The sequence below is a fragment of the Nicrophorus vespilloides genome, unplaced genomic scaffold (genome assembly GCF_001412225.1).
Source record: "Nicrophorus vespilloides isolate i.1.1-1 unplaced genomic scaffold, Nicve_v1.0, whole genome shotgun sequence".
Taxonomy (NCBI): domain Eukaryota; kingdom Metazoa; phylum Arthropoda; class Insecta; order Coleoptera; family Silphidae; genus Nicrophorus; species Nicrophorus vespilloides.
The window spans coordinates 15,249-30,781 of record NW_017098097.1 but is presented as its reverse complement, the minus strand read 5'-3'; the positions used below and the strand labels follow the sequence as shown (position 1 = coordinate 30,781).

Sequence of the window (15,533 nt, the reverse complement as noted above, 5' to 3'; positions counted from 1 at the left end):
ACATAATATTGGGTGAAGTAAAAAGTTTTGAACGGTTTTCGTTAAATGGCTTTAGTTAGCCATATCTCACGATGTATGTAATGCATCTTGTCATTCTATACTGCGACTTAAAGGCGACATAGCGCTTTACAAAAAGTTCTTTAACAGTTTTGTGTTTAGTGCATCCAGTTGTGTGTTAGAGCGTTCCAAAATAGAGGTAAAAAAGAGAAAATTCGATACATTCTTCAGTACCACTACGACTAAGGAGAAACGCGAAGCAGGCGGCCAAAAAAATGCTTTGCAAAGCTTTGGTTGCAACGCTTCCGTTCTGATAATATGGACGTCGAAGATGAGACATTTCTGGATAAAATCATGGAAATCGTCGAGTCGGACCGTTATGTTAGCACTTATTCCATTGCCCAGGAACTGAAGATTAGCTAGAAAACCAATTACAACCAATTGCATAAGGCTGGTTTCAAGAAGAAGCTCGATGTATGGGACAAAACGTTAAGAACTCTTCACTTCACCTATCTTTTATATACTTTCTTTCAATTTTTTTACATAAAGTTTAATTTCTTTGACATGCAAAATTGTTATAAAATTTGAAATATTCTAATTCATCAATACATTTAATTTAGTTATAATAATTAATTAATTATGTAATTTATATTATTTTTCAATCGATTTCATTCAATTTCAAAAAATATTATATAAAGTAAAACCAACAATAATATTTTCTTGGAAATTAGTAAGTGTTAGGAAATTGAATTGAATTGTAGACTATTTACATTTATAATGGTATAGTTACATTCGTGTTTCAATTAGATTTAAACGAAAATCATTAAATATGTATACAATTTAGTTATTTGAAGGAAAGCAATCTTGTTATGTTCTTTCTACCACCAATATTTGAATATATTGACAATAAAAATCAATTTTCTTAATTTTTTACATTAATAAATCCCAACTGTATCAGAATCTCGACAACCATAATCCCGACTATATCAGAATCCCAACAACCATAATCCCGTTTATATTAAAATCCCGAATTATTCATAATAAACCTTATAAAATAATCTCAAATACAATTAGATTATTAATTGTTATTATTTATAATTAATAACAATATAAAAAGTCACTACGCTCCGGAATATTTTAAAAATGTTATTGTAGAGATTTTTGATACAGTCGGGATTATGGTTGTCGGGATTTTAATATAGTCGGGTTTATGATTGTCGGAATTTCGATACAGTCGGAATTTCAAACGTCAGGATTTCGAACATTGGGAATTCGGTTGTCGGGCTTGGGCAATCGCAACAATAATAAATTATGTAGTCTAATTTTAAATAAAAATATTGTATTGTATAAAATTAAGAATAAAAAGATAACAATTTTGTAATAATAAAACTGAGATGTTAACTTTTAACAATGATTTTTTATGAACAGAATGTATTGAAAATTATTTGGAAAGTTATAGGAATATTGTGGATGCGCCGGGTGGGCTGGCTAATGAACAATTATTTACAACGCAATCACGAAACCCAAAACGCAATGTTAAAATCGTTTTATAAATTATAATCCTATAGTTTTTACATAAATAACGCCTCATTCTATAAAATTTTCATAGTAAAACATGAATATTTGGAATTATGATTATGTTTAAATTTATATAAAACTATTGTTTTTGTAAATTATTTCGTGAATAAAAAGTAATTTAACTTTGTACAATAGAACCTCGCTTAACGATCAAAATGAATTGTAAGAAAAATTAATCGTTTAACGAGCAACGTTTCGCATAACGAGTGACGATGAGAAGAGAAGTCCCGGATTTCGCGCCTTCTACATCATTTTTAAAACTTGTCTACACATATTATGTATATTTTTAAATATGTTTCACTATACGAGTAAAAATCCGGAAATTGTGGAACGGATTAAACTCGTTAAGCTGTTATGTATAAAACAGTTGCAACTATGAAGTATAAACTTCAACAATAAGTTTAAACAAAAAAATATTTTCAGTATTATTTAAGAAATTTCTATTTAATGCTCGCAATAAAAAAGACATCGTAAAAGAAAATGATAAAAGTTTATATCCGCAAAAACGTTTTTCCATGTAAATATAAAGAAATATGTTAAATAACTATTCACTTTATATATATAACTAATTCTAAATCTAAATAAATTACATAATTTAAACAATTATTGTTATAAATAGATTTATCATTCATTTAAAATCAGTTATAATTAATGAAATAATTCTAGACTTAAGACTTTCATAATTTTTTTTATTATTTTTAGTTGTTAGTTTATTTAGTTAGTTTATTATATAAGTGTTAATTTCTGAACTATGGATATCGAAAGATAAGTTATTTTAAGTCATTTGTAAGATATTTTCGTTTAATATTCGTCATAAATAAGCCTCGTAAAAGCAGCTTATAAAACTATTATTTATATGCATATAAACATTTACGTAAATAAAAATAGAAGAATGTTTAATATCTTTCTTTAGAACTTACTCATAATATATTTTTCCATATAATTATTAATATATATTGATACAAATATTACAAGGAAATTAAATAATTTTCTAGTCTTTTTAATATGAAATAAATTTTAATACAACAAAAACATTTACATATTCCATGAGAAAGTAATAAAAATAAGTAGATTGTTAAAACCTGTGCTGATAAGTTACTATGAGTCATCTGCAGGTGCATACGCAGGTGCATTTCGTATATTTGTTGTGCATCTAAATAATCGTTTCTATGTTTACGAAAACGTCCGATCTACGTCACGATCTATCTCGGCTGGAACAAACGTTAAACAAATTCTTATATAGGAACGAATGATATTGTATTTTATTCATAATTTATTGTAAAAAAAATTATAAAAAATGAGAAAAACAATTGTTTTTAACGTAATTTTAATATTTCAATTAACAAATTAAATATGCATCGGTGTTATTGATTGTTTATTATTAAAGTACAAAGTCTAATATCATTTAATCTATTGTAATTAGTGCAAATTCATTATTAATTACGTAATAGGTGTACAAGAATTAAAAATTTAAATTTTAAAAGTAGAAACAAGAAACAATATCTACTTTCGAAATTTCCATGGAATTTAAGTAATAAAGCATTTATTTTCAAAAATATTGTGTTAATGCCAATGTTTAGTCAAAATTTATAAATTGAATAAGAAACTAATTGAATAACAAAACAGATAGTACAGATCTTTCAAAAATATTATTTTTGTTTCACTATATATCTCCTTGTAACAAGTTAGAGTTTTTAGAATGTTGTTCGTAAGTCCGGGAATTCGTAAGTCGGGGGATACCTGTGTTGTCGTTATTTTAAATAATTATTACAAAATTCACACATTTTTGTTTTGAATATTTTACATTTGTTTATTATAACTATAAACAACATAGAAATTAAAGAAAATTTATGAAATTCATGAATAAACAGATAGAAATTTATTTAATAAGAAATAACTATGATTAATCACAGATTTTTAAATTCAATAATTTGAATTGAATTATACATAAAAAAATCATTAGAATGAATATAAAATATGAGCAATTGAAACAATTGATATATTGTCAATAAAGCAGAGAAAATACATAAAGTTTTATCGCAAATGATAAAATTGTAATCTTTCTATAGATGTTTGAATATTAATAAAATGAAGAAAAATCAACGCAGATTTGGACTAATAAAAGTATGTAAGTAAATATAATATAAATTTAATAAAATATACAACATATGAAGATTTTAATTGAAACTAATAATTGAAATAAATTTAATTAAAACAAATATTATTTATTTTTACTGTTACGATTTGATCTGTATAGATATCTCCCGACTTACGAACAAAATTCTAAAAGCTTTATCTTGCTACAAGGAAATCCATAGTGATAAAAAAATTAACTTAAATTAATTTTTGGAAGATCTGTACTATCTGTTTTGTTGCATTTGTTTCGTTTGTCGTTTTTTATTAAATAATTATGATGAATTTGTAAGTATGGATTTTGTTTATTTTAATCTATTTTTTCAAATTTCTGCGTTCAGTAATACGGAATTTAACATATATATAAGTAAAGTATGGTAAGATAATTATATTTTGAAATTTTTAAAATCCCCACGACTTACGAAAAAATTCGACTTACAACTCTTTTTAACGGAACTAGTTCGTAAATCTTTACATACAAAAAAAAACTGAAACATATTTATAAAAATATCAATTATTAATTACAATTTTTGTAATTTCAATAAAGTTTGTTGATATTGAAAATGTAATTGAGTATAGTGTAATAATAATGTATTACAGTAAATACAAAAATTTCAGTTACTGAAACAATATTTTATGGAAATTTTACATTTCTTTAACAAAATATTATATAAAAAAGCAGAAAAATACATAAAGTAGAAGAAAAAAAATATTATCGAAAATGATCAAAATATAATTTTTCTATAGATGTTTGAAGACTAATAAAAAGTAAAAACTTTGTTTATTGTAAATTTGGACCAATAAATGTGTGTAAGTAAATATATAATAAGATTCACACATGAAAATTTTAATAGAAACTAATATTTTTAAGAAATTGTTGTAATTAAAGTAATAATTATGTAATTTTAATATTGAAAACTTAATTGAATCTAGCATATAAAAAAACAGTATAACAATAAATATAAATGTTTGAGAAATTGAAACAATATTTTATGGAAATTCCGAATTTAATTAACAAAATATTGTGATTAAAACATTCTCACAAATGATTAAAACAAAAGCTTTCTATGGATGTTTTAATACTAAAAAAAAATAATGAAATAAAATAATGTAAATAAATAAATAAATTACATTCACATTTTCATACTTAATATTTCAACAAATAATTAAAAGAAATCTAATTGGAATATAGAAAATTAACTCATTTTCTAATTGGTATTTAATATTACTTTTCAGATTTTATCAAAATTAGATGTAAATAATAGTTATGACAATATTGAATTTCATGAAAATTGCCATATGGATATTTATTTTTTTTAAATTTGAAGAAAAAAAAAGGTATAACAGTATATTTTCTAAATATTATTTATAATATTGTTTATAATTCTATAAAAAATTACATACTTTTCTTTATATTTACAGCAAAATGTCTCTTTAGGAAAATATTAATATGAATAATATTGAATTTAATGAAAATTATCGAATTGTTTATCGTCGGTATCCGCTGCGCAATTTAGAAAATCCGAGTTTTAGTGCAGTTTTGAAAGTTACATAATTTTGCGAATGCGCCGGGCCGCGTACTACCCTTACCTTTCTGCACGGAAGACTAAACAAAATCCGGATCACAAAGCACTGTCAAAGTCTGATCGAATCTACACCGTTTCACTTTTCCGGGTCGAGAAAAATAATATTTTCTTTTTCCGGTTAACAACAACAACAACAAAAAAAATGTATTACTGTGTGCACTCGGTACGGGTTGCCTCGGTTGCGCGTCCTTTTTGTGGCGCGTCGCGTGCGAAACTGAGATAGTTGTAAGCTTTGCTGGCTGTGCTGCCGCCTCCACCGCCACCGCCGCCGCTGCCTCCGCCTTTCGCTGTTGCCGCATTGTCCGATACACTAGGATCGTGTGTGAGTGAGTGAGAAAGAGAGAGAAAGAGAGAGAGAGAGATGTTGGAAAGAACCCCTCAGGATACGCTTCCCTACATTCCGGAACAACGCAGTTCCAGTTTCCGGATCCGCAAAGATATTGAGTGTGCAAAATATAAACGAACTTTTCGCTACGTATTTTTACCATGTGGGATTTATTTTGGTTCTCTTTCCATACGTTTCTAAAACGATGCCGCAAATAAATTGGCGCATTTTCCAACGGCAAAACAAACTGGAGGCATTCATCTTAGCTCACTCTCTTGCAACTACAAGCATGGAATTTAAATTTAAAACTCGAGCTTGAGTAAAAAAAGAATATGTGGATGGCCGCAAAGAATCTCGGGTATTTTTTGTTATAATGGATGGTCGAGTTTCTTCGCTTCGTTTTTTTTTTTGTGCAAATGGAAATCTTACATAAAACATTCTACTTCTCTTTATGTACAACCATAAAATAATTTACTCTCCTCTACATTTTTATTCATATAAATACTAGAGCTATAAAACCAATTTTGTACAAGGAAAATATATTTCATAAACTTTACAGTATAGATAATGTGTGTATAGTTATATTAAAAATTAGACTAGTTTTTTCATAATTTTCAAAAGTATTTCTTCAAATCCACCTACATGTTGAATAATTTATTTGTTCAAAGTTTTAGGAAATTTGTCATTTTTTTCTTAAATTTTCAAATAATTATAAATGTGTGTAAGTAAATATATAATAAAATACACACATGACGATTTCAATAGAAACTAATATTTTTAAAAAATGGTTGTAATAAAAGTAATAATTATGTAATTTCCATACAGTTTGTTAAAATTGAAAATTTAATTGAAAAAAAAACGTATAACAATAAATATAAATATTTGAGAAATTGAAACAATATTTTATGGAAATCCTGAATTTGATTAACAAAATATTGTCAATAAAACATTCTCAGAAATGATTAAAACTAAAGCTTTCTATGGATGTTTAATGTTTAATACAAAAAAAAATAATGAAAAACAACTGCAACTTTTTTAGAAACTATTTTTAGAAGTTTTTTCCTAATTCGTATATTTTTATAATTAATAATTAAAAATGTTTATTGTTTCATGATTAAATTACAAAATTTATTAGTGTCTACTAATCAAAAGGCAATGGATCAAATTATTACCTAATTTCATTAAAATTCTATTCTATTCTATTCTTTAATAGAGACAAAAAAGTACATTATCAATATTATTTAAAAAAAATATTTTTTTTAATAAATTTAATGAAATGAAATAAAATATGAATTTTAATAAACAATTATTAAAATTCATATTTTGAATCATTATTATTGCAATATTTATAAATTCAAATTATTGTGCAAAATAAAACAAAATATAATTATAAACATTTAGATGATTTTATTGAAAAACTTTAAGATCGAAATTGTAATTGGTGGATGCGCATGGTCATTATATTTTCTAAATCATGTCATAAATTATATTGATTTCTTTTTATTTGTAAATATTTTAGATGTATTTTTACTCTTTTTAATATGAAATAAATTTGAATGCAACAAAAACATTTACATATTCGTTGAGAAAGTAATAAAAATAAGTAGATTATTAAAAATTCGTGCCTGGTACCATGGTTACTAAAACACCTGTGCTGATAAGTTACGATGAGTCATACCTGCAGATGACGCACAGGTGCATTTCCTATATTTGTTATTGCGCATTTAAACAATCGTTTCTATGTTTACGAAAACGTCCGATCTACGTCACGATCTATCTCGGCTGGAACGAACGTTAAACAAATTGTTATATAGGAACGAAAGATTTTATTTATAATTTATTGTAAAAAAATTGTAAAAAATGATAAAAACAATTGCTTTTAACGTAATTTTAATATTTCAATTAACAAATAAAAAATGCATCGGTGTTATTGATTGTTTATTATTTAAGTACAAAGTCTATTATCCTTTAATCTATTGTTATTAGTGCAAATTCACATATCATTCATTATTAATTACGGGTAATAAGTGTATAAATAATTAAAAATTTAAATTTTGGAAGTAGAAACAAGAAACAATATCTACTTTCGAAATTTCCATGGAATTTAAGTAATAAAGCATTTATTTTCAAAGATATTGTGTTAATGTCAATTTTTACTGTATAAAAGTTAAAATTTATAAATTGAATAAGAAACTAATTAATTTTTCACAATTTTTGTAAATTTTCAATGTTTTCTACATTTATATATTTCTATAAGAAGGTAATAAAAACTAGTAGATTGTTAAAATCTCGTGCTTGGTACAATGGTTACAGAAACATCTGTGCTGATAAGTTACGATGAGTCATCTGCAGGTGCATTTTGTATATTTGTTGTTGCGCATTTAAACAATCGTTTCTATGTTTACGAACACGTCCGATCTACGTCTCGGCTTATGCGACGTTAAACAAGTACAGATATCTCCCGACTTACGAACTAGTTCCGTTCCAAAAGGTTGTTCGTAAGTTTAAAAAATTCAAAATATACTTATCTTACCCCACTTTATCATGGTTTTTACTTTTATATATGTTAAATTCCGTAATACTGACTGAATAAATTTAAAAAATAGATTAAAATAAACAAAATACTTACATATACATTTCAATGTAGACTACACAATTATTTAATAGAAAACGACAAAAGAAACAAATGCAACAAAACAGATAGTAAATCTTCCAAAAATATTATATTTTTATTAAAGAAATTATCAACTCTTCTTTGGACAGTTCTTTTTATTTATGTAACAAGTTACAGCTTTTAAAATTTTGTTCGTAAGTGCGGGAGTTCATAAGTTCGTACTATTATAGATACGAATATAACGTTGTTTTGTATTTAAGGGCGTTAAACCAATCCTTATATGGTTATGAAAACGAGTCTCACCTCAGCTACGAAAACTAACGTGTGTTCTTCTAAATTCTTTATTTTATATTGAAATATAACATATTTTTATATATAAATTGAAACATTTAAATAATCCTGAATAAAAGTATGTAAAATGAAGTAAATTAAGTTTATAACATGATTCAATGAAAAAAAACATACATTTTACATTGTATTATTTATAATACATCTTCAATTACAGTAATTACACTATTTTTTTGTTTTATTTAAAAAAATCACATACTTTCAAAAATATTATTAATTAACCAAAGCTAATCTTAATACCGTTAGAATTTTATAAATTAATACAACAAATCTTAATATTATAAGCAAACTATTATAAAATAATTCATTTTTGTAAATTTAAAATTAAATTTTTGGTTAAAATTGTTAAAAATTATTTGTTCTTTAAGACTAATTATTAATATTTTTATAGCACCGAAGATGTTGGACATAAATCCTACTCATATGAGTTTCTATAATACCGAACGATTCCTAACTAATCCTAGATAAGCCTCTTATCTGTAAATAGAAAATATAACACAAAACGCAAAAAAATCAAAAGAATTTCTCTTTTGATTGAATACAATAGATTTTACGTAAAATAAAGTATTTTAATATAACATTTTCAATAATTCTAATTTTATAAGTATTTTATATACAATAAACTCTATCGATTTCAAACTCATAATTAATTTATTAGATAAAAAAACTGTTTTGATTTATTATATATTGCAATAAATATAACAATATTTCTGATAATAATTACATAATAAAAAATATAATATGTAAGAGAAATTATATAGAATGAATATAATAATTTATAAAAGTATGTTTAATATTTAGATGGTTCATGAATATGGGCTTAAATTATATATGTAATATATAATAGATTATATAAATATTAAGAAAAAATCTATAATGTTGATTGTATTAAAAGTGTCACGAAATATCAATCGGTTTTGAACTAAATAGTTGCGTCCCAGCATTTCGATTGTATCTGTTACATGTATACATGTATCGTGTGTTATTGACAAACTCTAATTACCACATTTTACAGTAATAATGCACGTATGAACGTATCAAACCATCCAATCTTGATACAAATAGATCTATGCTCTATCTCCGGCAATATTATTAATAGGTATACGCTTCGAGCTATTATTCACTGTTAAAAGCACGTCATCCCATATGTCACCTGTTATAATTTATTCTCATCATAAGAAATATTTAATACATATTTTTTCTGTGTTAGTAATCAATACTGAAATAGTGATAAAACTAATGAAATTTGTAGTATATTTGGAAAAAGAGAAAAAAAAATTTTTTCATCTCAAAAAAAAAGTTAAACAAAAATATTGCTTAATTAATACTTAAGTATAAATAATAAATGACTTTATACCTGAGAGGAAAAAGAATTTCACTAAAAAACACACACATTTATTTAATTTCATATATTTAGTACCATATGTCAGCTGTCAATATAGCTGTCAATGTAATTGTCAGATGTCAATATAACTGTCAGCTGTCAATTTAATTGTCAACTGTCAATATAACTGTCACATATGCCTTCGTAATTACGAAAATTCACAACTAGTACATATTTTGTAATCAATACTTAAGTAATAATTATGTTAAAAGTAATGAATGAACAAAATATATAAATTTCATCTCAAATAATTAACAAATGTTTATTGTAAATGACCAATTACCAAACGCGGCACATTATATTTACCGAGTGTTGTTTTTTTTTTAATTATTGTTCTCCGTGGGACAAACCCGAACGTAAAATGACTAATGACATCGTCCAGCTCCGAGTGGGACGTACAAATTGCGTCCAGCAAGACAGATAAGAGCTCTCCATGTTACAAATTGCAATTGTCTTCCTACCATTCATCTTCAAACCAAAGCTCTGAATATATTTACTGAAGAAATATACTTAATTAAGTCATTTATCGAAATGAAATATTAAATTTAATTATTTTAACTTGGGCTTTGGATTAATCATTGATTCTTTATTCATTTGAAAACACATGAAAATTTATGTAAATTATAACAAATATGCATTTTTTTTTTGTATAATAACTACAAATTTTACGATAATAACAATAATTGGTAGTCATGGAAACTAATGACAGTCGATTGACATATTCAATTAAAATATTAATACTCTAATCAATAGATGTAATTAATTTATTTTCTAGTTTAAATTAAATAAATCACTGTTTTTTTTTTGTTCTTTTGACAGTATGTGAAAAGTAATTTAAATTATGACAAGTGTTTCAAGTTGACAAGTTTTCATGTCAACCAATATAATGACTACAAATACTTGGTAGTCATGGAAACTAATGACAGTTCATGTCACTTGTCATTGCAAGTGACTTACCTTCTAAACAAATAGGAAAAATATATAGACAATTTTGTAGTGACAGTTTTACAATAAAAATAAATGGAAGAATTTCTATCCTTTTTCATATAAAATCTAGTTGATTTCATTTCATTTCTCTTTTTTATTAGGTAGAAATCAGTTTGTTTTGTTTTTTTTTTCTGTTTGCATTTCATTTGAATGCAAATGAATTATGTAACCAAACGTACATTGTCTCTTTGTAAACACTCGTTGTTCGTACTTTTTTTTGTGGGAAGAGAACGAGATTTGAAAATCCAATTTCGTCTCGTGTTTAAGTCTAAATCCTGAATCATTGATTCCTTCGAAATGCTTGTAATGTATTCGACGGATCCTCTTCAACCAACGATTCTCAAACTCGGGTCGGCATTTTCAAGAGCTCCTGCATAAATGTCTTAACAAGCATTTAACTTAAAGAAAATAAAACAAATAAAATCAATAATAATATTGATTGTTTTTTTTATATTTACTTAGTTCTTTTAATACAGATAAAATTGTTTGTTTTCAATGTAATTTTTCATGATAATTCTATGTTTAATAAATTTTATGTAAATTGTGAAAATTATTATCTACAAATTTGAAATATTGATTTCATTAATAGAAAAATTTAATTAATTATAATAAATTTCGGTAAAAACGTTTAAATTTAATACTTTCCATATTACAAAAATTGAAACAAATTACACTTTTATAACTATTTTGTATGAAACAATTTTCTTTCTTTTTTCTATTCTCAAAAGAAAACATGATTCTTACAAGATGACGTGTATTTAATTTAAAAATGTTCAAAATAATGAATGCAACTGAAACATAACGCGCTTATGTAAGTTTTAATTGGGGGATGAAATGAATGGATGAATGGAAGAGAAAAAATGGAATTTAATGAAGCGGTATATTGTCGTTGTGCAGAATTCAGCGCTCGTAGCCATTTCGGAATATAAATACGGAAAGTCGTTCGCGTCCAATGGAGGAACACGAAACTAGTTCGAGTAAAAGTTAATTTTACAACGACGACCGAAGAAACTTTCCGTACAAAATAAGAAGGTATAAACGAAATACACCGCGAATACCGTGTACAACCACTCTTCCTTTAACGTGAAACTTCATAAAACTTTGCTGGTCTGAACCGTTTGATCCATATTCAATTCTAACACAAAAAAATATTTTTTTAAATTTAAATATATAATATTCAATTTGATAATTTCATTAATATTGATGAGTTTAATTAAATCTTTTCTAATATAATTTTTATTTAATATATTGATAACTTACATGAAATAAATGACACAACTCTCAATACCACAATTAGTTGTCAATGGTTTTGACAGCTGTCAATTGCACTATTTTTACAATATTATTGTTTGCTGTCAATATAACTGTCAACTGTCATCATGATTACCAATAACAAATTTATTATAAAAAAGTATTTTCATGAATTTTGTGATACATCCGTATTGTGTCGTCATATGAGACATTAATGATTTCATACTGAAGAAGAATATTTTTTTCTAAAATGTTACTGTTATGCATGTTTGTTTGACAATTATACATGTTTGTTATCATTCAATATTTATGTATATTTTTTTTTAATTTAAATATATAATATTCACTTTGATAATTTCATTAATATTGATGCGTTTAATTAAATCTTTTCTAATATATTTTTTATTTAATATATTGATAACTTACTTGAAAAAAATGGCACAGCTTCCAATACCACAATCAGTTGTCAATATTTTTGACAGCTGTCAATTGCACTATTTTTACAATATTATTGTTTGCTGTCAATATAACTGTCAACTGTCATCGTGATTACCAATAACAAATTTATTTAAGTTGATACATTTATAAGAAAAAAAAGTAGTTTCATAAATTTTGTGATGCATCTGCACTGTATCATATAAGACATTAATGATTTCATACTGAAGAAGAATATTTTTTTCTAAAATGTTACTGTTAACTATCAAATTCACGATTATTTATCAATGTTACTGTCAGCTGTCAATATAACTGTCATCGTGATTACCAATAACTACATAGAAAAAAAAAGTCAAGATTTTCTAACTAAAACAATTTAGAAACAACTATTTTCTAATCAGTACAAATTATGCACAAATTTAAATTATTTCTATAAAAATATGCATGTTTTTCTATATATTTAATAATCGACAAATAAAATACACAAGTTACCTAACTTTTCGAACGTACTTGCTGAATATAGAAATGCTTGGAGTTAATCGATTTTTAAAATTGCACGTGGAAATAATGTGAGAATGCTTGCGAGAAAAATAATTAACAAAACAAACGTCTGCTTTTGCTAAGCGTTTCATTTCATTTACGTAAACATCCGCATCTAATTTGTTTAAAAACAAAAGGTTGCATTATATAAATACATACAAAAATAACCCAGAGATAATTTAATGAACTGAAATAAGTGTAATAAGTGTTCGTTACACAAAATGAGCGAATATTCCTGTACAGAATAATCATTTTAGATGAGCAAATTACCTGAGTTGTATACACTTTCTTTTTTTTTAATAAAAGCAAGGCAATAGAAAACATTTCTACACCGTTGGTAATTTAGTATTAGCGTCAGGTAGAAGCAAAATGTTCGACTTAATTAATGTTGTTTCAGCACGTATTTAATTAAATTTTGGCAGTAATTTATGAAAACGTCAATGATACTTAAAAAAATACTTTATTAGAAAAGATATATAATGAATATTTAATAAATATAAATAGTAAACATAAATAATTACTTATCACAAATATGACCCACATAACTATATTAACCCTAACTGCTGAGTATTATTATGTTATGGCATATATTGTGTAAGGAATATGACGGATATATCCGCGGCTCATATGCAAAGTTACTTGCTTAAATAAAAGTATTTAGTATGTGTTACTTCACAAGTTATTTACTTGTATTGACTTTTTTTACAACTATTTATAGTAGATTTTATACCTGTTTTTTATACTTTGTTACAGTAATATATTATCCAATTTCAAATAAAAATCGTGGATAAAAAACAAATATGTTTGTTCGTAATAAAATAGGGTGAGATAGTTGGGGTTGGGGGTGAGAGTAGCACACACACACAAGAAAAAATAACAGGTATTTCCCTTACTGAGACCAGATTTAAAGGAGGGGTTACATAGTCGAGAGCTCGTAAATGAGTGGAGATAAATTCTATTTAAAGGAATGTTGCCACACCACACGTACTCAATTTCCTTCATCTTCATCAAATTATTATTACGTATCTCCAAAAAAAATACCGTATATAATTCCAATTTGTACGAATCAAAACATCTCAACAAATGATCTACTCAATTAATATGCAGGTGTTTACACAGGTGTTCAATTAATATAATATAAGTGATCACGCAGGTATTCATAACTGTCAAATGAAAACAAACATACAAAACTGTCAAGTGATAACAAATATATATAATTGTCAAATGTTAGCAAGCAGGCACAACTGTCAAATGAAAACAAACGTGCACAACTGTCAAATAAAAACAAACATACACAACTGTCGAATGATAACAAACGTGCACAATTATCAAATGAAAGCAAACATGTACAACTGTCAAGTAACAAAAATCATGCATAACTGTCAAAAGAAAGCAAAAGTACATAATTATGAAATGAAAACAAACATACACAACTGTCGAATGATAATAAATTTATATAACTGTCATGGGAAAATAAACATGCACAACTGTCAAATGAAAACAAACGTGCACAATTATCAAGTGGAAACAAACATGTACAACTGTCAAGTAAAAAAAATCATGCATAACTGTCAAATGATAACAAACATGTATAACTATCAAATGTAAACAAACATGCACAACTGTCAAATGCAAATAAACGTGCACAATTGTCAAATAAAAAAAAAACATGCATAACTAAATAAATAAATCATGTCAAATGAAAGCAAAAGTGCACAATTATCAAATAAAAACAAACATGAATAAATGTCAAGTAATAAAAATTATGCAAATATCTGTCAAATGAAAACAAACATACACTGTCTAATGATAACAAACATGCACAACTGTCAAATGCAAACAAACGTGCACAATTGTCAAATTAAAAAAAAAAACATGCATAACTAAATAAATAAATAAATCATGTCAAATGAAAGCAAAAGTGCACAATTATCAAATAAAAACAAACATCTATAAATGTCAAGTAATAAAAATCATGCATAACTGTCAAATGATAACAAACAAGAATAACTGTCAAACGTAAACAAACATGCACAACTGTCAAATGCAAACAAACTTGAACAATTGTCAAATGAAAACAAACATGCACAATTATCAAATGAAAACAAACATGTACAAATGTCAAGTAATAAAAATCATGCATAACTGTCAAATGATAACAAATATGAATAACTGTCAAACGTAAACAAACATGCACAACTGTAAAATGAAAACACAATTGTCAAATGAAAACAAACATACACAACTATCGAATGATAACAAACATGTATAACTGTCAAAGGAAAACAAACATGCACAACTATCAAATAAAAAAACAAACATGTACAAATGTCAAGTAAGAAAAATCATGCATAA

General features: G+C 25.5%; 1 long non-coding RNA gene across 1 annotated transcript in view; it reads right to left on the bottom strand.

Moving 5' to 3' along the window:
* Window positions 1-5,528, bottom strand: part of LOC108561687 — a 50,022-nt gene extending 44,494 nt beyond the window's left edge. Inside the window, exon 1 of the long non-coding RNA XR_001891025.1 lies at window positions 5,299-5,528. This is a non-coding gene — a long non-coding RNA (uncharacterized LOC108561687). The remainder of the gene's footprint in view (window positions 1-5,298) is intronic.
* Between the last annotated feature and the right edge of the window lie 10,005 nt (window positions 5,529-15,533).